We start from the raw sequence: 5,137 nt of genomic DNA, 5'->3' as shown, positions 1-5,137 counted from the left end.
TTTTTTTTTTGTAATGTTATGGTTTCAACAGTTTCAAAGTGCTTTTATATCCTTATTTAAAACATCTTAGCGAGGTTAGTAGGACAAGAATCACTATGCATAATGCTAAGTGAGAAAGTGAGTCCTGGGAGAAAGTTTCTTGCCTAAAGCTAGTCAGCAAGTTAGCTATTTTGGATTCCAGCCCTGTGTCCGCTCTATAGTGGCACTGGGAGGGCCCCCACGAGGCCTTGGCTGCGTCCATTCATACCCTTTCCCGTGCGTTTCCATCTTCCAAAGATGAGCTGGAGCTCCAGAGCCACAGTTAATAAAACGGCCTGTCGGAGAAGCTGGGGTCTCTCATAGTTTCCAGGTCACTCAGGGGACCCCCAGTGTCAGTGACCCCTGCAGAGCCAGGCACCGGCAGAATGGCTCTGAGACGGGATGCCACCCGTCGGCCTCGCCACCACGGTTCCTTGGCACCTGAGTGCCCACCTCACGCCGAGGTTTGGAACATCCGGACAGCCCCTGCCCTGCAGACTCTGCCACACAACTTGGGAGCAGCCAGACGAGCCCGCAGCCAGCGGCGTCCCATCCGCACCCTCACCCTGCCTGCAGCCCTGGGTTCTCACGCAACCGGGCACTGGCGCTGGGCAATAAAGGAGAAGTGCGGTGGGGCAGCCTGGTGCCAGGGAGCCAGTCGCCCACCTCGTAAAAAGGGAGTTCCGCGAGGAGCGTCTGGCAGGGAGTGGGCACTCTCCCCTGAATACCAGCTGAAGGGAACGGGTCCAGCAGTTTTCACTTATGTTACCACAAACAGCAGATGCTAGAAATACACTTCACTCAGAAAGCGACGACCAGTCTTCCTTTTGTCAGCGGTCCGGGAGTGGCCTGGCACTCCGCACAGCGCCCGGCCTCCTCTGGTTTCCCCTCAGACTCTGACGGAGCTGAAGGTGCAGCGGAGAGCCGGGGAGGGCGGAGAGAAGGTGGAGGGGCGGCCGCGCCCCCAGGCCAAGGGAAGGCAAAGGGGAGTGGGCGAGGCGGGTGGGGGGGCGGGGGGTCCTTCTGGAGGCCACAGAACAGCCTGGGACTCCCTGAGGCGACACTGGCCACAGGCACCAGGCACTGGGGGCTGAGAGAAGCCCCGACACCCAGAAATCTCCTTTCTAAGGTCCAACTTGCCACAAAAGTGTTGGTTTATTTTTTCACAACTTGAGGTAAACACATACACAACTTTACACAATGCACAATCACTTGTCCACAATCAGTCAGCTTCTATGTAATCCGCGGTTGGTTTTCTCCTCCTCAGTCAGCACACGGGCAATTTCGCCACAGTTAGTGTCCCCAGTGGAAAGAAGAAGACGGAGGCAAGGAGAAAGAGCAGGAGAGGGACAAACAGATTGGCCCTTATGAATGGGGAAAGGAGCCTGAAAGAAACGGCTCACATGAGGGTGGAACCTAAAATTTTAGATGTCTGACCCCGATGTTTCTGCTTCCTGCAACCCAAGTAACTGAACGGAGACAAGAAAAGAACGGAGTCATTTCCACACATCCTTTCTCCAAAGTCACTCTGTGTATTACCTTTTGGCCTTGACTTCTGGTGAGAAAGTAGTCCTAACATTCAGACTTATTTATGAAAAGCAACTATTTTCATTTACTGAGGACCCATAGAAACGAGAGCACTTTTTATACAAAGGGCCTTCTTCCTGTTGTTAGGGCCCTGAGTTCAAGTCCACATTCTGCCACACACTATGGGATTCTCATACCCTCCCAGTCTCACTGGACCTGTTTCTCCCTTTTTAACCTGGGGATAACATGCCTGTGGGAGGATCAAATCAGATACTGTATATAAAATGTAACCTCAGTACCTGGTGTGTAATAAGCACTCGGTGAATGCCAGTTGATTTTACTGTCTAGTCAATATTTCCTAATAGCACAATTAACAGGTTCGAAATTAATGATGCTACATATTTTTCATTCTGGTGATCATGGTCCTGTATTTGAGATACCAAGCAACAGGGCTCAGAACATTTGAGCTTTTTACTAACATTGGTGTCTCCATATCAATTCAAAACTAAATACAGTCCTGCTGTGCCTAACAAAGTTACAAACCCAGGCAGCATAATCCCTTCTCTCAAGGAGCTTGCCCTCCAATATGGGACAAAATATGTCCACATCAACACATATCTGATGTTTGTGCCTCGTGGAAGAGACCATGAGCACTAGAAATGTATCTCCTGGAATGAGAAAAGGAACACACAAGAGTTTACACTTACAGATGTATATCATCACCTCAGCTCTCCTCCCTGGGAACAGAATTTGGTTTAAGCTGTTTAGAATGGTGAGGATTTATGTTGCAATATCCACATTCTCTAAACTCACAGGACAAGTGACCCCCAAAGCACACAGCATTTGGTAATTGAGAAAAACAAAGGAATGATTCTATCTGTGCTGAATTGGCTTATTCATTCACTTGCCTCAGGGCAGTTTGCTAGAGTGATCCTTCTGCTCTGAATTCGAGCCTGGTCCCTCACAGGGATTGCCCCATATAGCCGGCAAAGCCAGACACCCCGGCTGGCATTAGCCTGGCCTTGTAGGAGAGATCTAAATTGGGTTGAGCCTGTTGGCAGATAAGCAAAATGAAACCCATTCGGATATTTTGTCTTGAAAGACATTTGTTTTCATTCCTTTTCTTTCTTCTGCCTTTCCCCTCATACCGGGATCTGAAAAACTCAAGCTCCTTGGGAACCAAAGGCAGCATTATCATCATCTACTGAGAGGCACGCAAACAGCGAAGGCAGAGACGGGAGTTCTCTGTGCACTGCATTTGTAGCTTTCACATCTACATGTGGTCCCAATTTAGGATCACAAGTGGAGTTGTTTATTTTAGAAAAGCTTTTTAGTTCACTTTTAAGGTATTTTGCTTAACCATTGCTTGCTTTTCAAAAGGAGAAAACGTGTATTTTTTTTTCCTGAAGTGGGGTTTGTTTTGGCTGTTTACTCATTTGCAAAAGTTCAAATTTTATCCTATGAATTTAACTAATTTTTCTGTAGCCACCACAAACCCCAACCCTCTCTACTACATACACACAAAACCCCAAAATAAAATAATTTGGACATGAAGCTTTTTTAGGAGAGCTGTGAATTTAACAGGTTTTGAAAAAGACATTTCAAATAGGTAATTTGCAATAGCACTTTTAGCTCCTTCATATAACTTTGATTTGCTGTCTAAAATGAAGTCTCAACTTGGGAATTTGAATCGAGACTAAGCATGTCTTTATACTAAGGTTAAGGTTCCTGTGTGTCCTTTAAAAACTGTTTTATAATTCTTGCTGAAAATATATGGGTTAGCTGGGAGTCAGACTGGAGCTTAAGTTGAGGTATCAGTTATGATTGAAAAAATAATGGGATACAGAATTGTGGTGATGGATGGGATTAGATGAGGATATGGACACAAAACTGTGAAAAAGTAAAAATACGGATTTTGGCTCTCTAGCATCTGGTTCCACATACAGGCCTACTGCCTCCAATTATTTAAAGTGCCCACTTCATCTTCCTTTCTGAAACTATACTTACTGATGACATCATTTGTCCAGAACTTGAGCCCCACCTCTCTGTTCTCAATGACATAACAGGTCCTCTGTATCATTCCTTTGGGTAGGCTTCTCTACTAACATGGTAATGAGTGCTAATTAACATGTGGTACTCTGCTCCTGTATGATATGTTTGCAACTTAAAGGATTTCTGGGATAATTCTCTTAAAGTAGTGACTTTGCCAACAGGAATTGCAGCCCCCTCCCCGTTCCCGGTGTGCCATCTCAAAGGATAAACATGGTATGCCAGGTTCTTAGGTAAGGAAAAGGGGCAATGGCGATGACAATCCTGCAGGCAGAAACAAAGACAGCAGGGGCCAAACCAGAGCCAGGTAAATGCACAGAACGTTTATAATCAGTGATCCAGCATCCAAGGACATAGCTTCCAACATGAAAGAAACAAGTAGAGGAGATCTGCAGGAGCTTAGGGAAGAGAGAAGCAATGAATGGCTGAGCCGACAGATGACATCAGCACCAAGACACTGTGAGAGTGGAAGTAACCCTCCGCCCCAGACCCAAAGCTCTTTGATGGTTTCTGCGGAGGCTCACCTTCCAGTCAGCCTGGGCTTCACAGGGAAGCAGGTCACTGGGGATGTATGGGTGAAGAGGTGTGAATAAGGGGTGGTAGGAACTGTGTTGGGCCCATTCTGGATGGGATGAGGTGGGAGTGGCAGGGCCTGGCAGCGCTGTGCTCACTCAGAGCCCTTTCCTTCAGCTGGCCTGGCTCTGTGCTGGCCAGGGGGATGGCCCTAGCAAGACTGGGGCTACACAGCTTGGGAATGTAATTAGTCCATCATGCCACTTCTCTCCACATGTCTGTAGACTAAAATGAGGAGACTCCATTTGGAAAGGCCTTTTGGGTCATGACAAGGAACGTGATTCTCACTTGGCCTTACAGATTCGTACCAGCATCAATGACCAGTCCCCTACTTCTTTTTCTCTATCCTAAGCTGCTATAAATCCCTAAGTGTTCTTTATAAATGATTAGAATAAACATTTGTTTCAGACAGTAATCTCATTGTAGAAAATTCTTTTCTGTTTCTGAGTCCCTAGTAGTTATTACTGTTTTTGGGGAGGGTGGGGATTAATTCTAGCCTCAAGAGGGGAGGGCATGTCGTGTGTGTGTTGGGGAGAGGGTGGTGCTCAGACTAAATCCTGTACAACCCCCTGGTAATGTTTTCCTGGCCTATGGTTTCCCATCTCATACAAATATTCCCAATTTCTCTCTTTATCCATGCAACCTCTGCCTGGCAATAGGTATTTAGAATAAAGCAGGTTGGATGGCTCATGCCTGTAATCCTAGCACTTTGGGAGGCTGAGGCAGGCAGATCACTTGAGATCACTTGGTCTCAAGAGTTTAAAACCAGCCTGGCCAACATGGTGAAACCCCATCTGTAATAAAAATACAAAAAAATTATCCAGGCGTGGTGGTGGGTGCCTGTAGTCCCAGCTATACAGGAGGCTGAGGCAGGAGAACCACTTGAATCCGGGAGGTGGAGGTTGCAGGGAGCCAAGATTGTGCCACTGTACTCCATCCAGCCTGGGCGACAGAATGACACTTCGTCTCA

At 47.0% G+C, this 5,137-nt stretch overlaps 1 protein-coding gene across 3 annotated transcripts in view; it reads right to left on the bottom strand.

Moving 5' to 3' along the window:
* Window positions 1-5,137, bottom strand: part of LOC108311892 (neuroendocrine protein 7B2) — a 51,986-nt gene that overhangs the window by 22,462 nt on the left and 24,387 nt on the right. The window lies entirely within an intron of this gene.

The sequence above is a fragment of the Cebus imitator genome, unplaced genomic scaffold, assembly GCF_001604975.1.
Source record: "Cebus imitator isolate Cc_AM_T3 unplaced genomic scaffold, Cebus_imitator-1.0 Scaffold119, whole genome shotgun sequence".
Lineage (NCBI taxonomy): Eukaryota > Metazoa > Chordata > Mammalia > Primates > Cebidae > Cebus > Cebus imitator.
The sequence above is the reverse complement of the archived record's forward strand: the minus strand, read 5'-3'. Positions and strand labels throughout refer to the sequence as shown.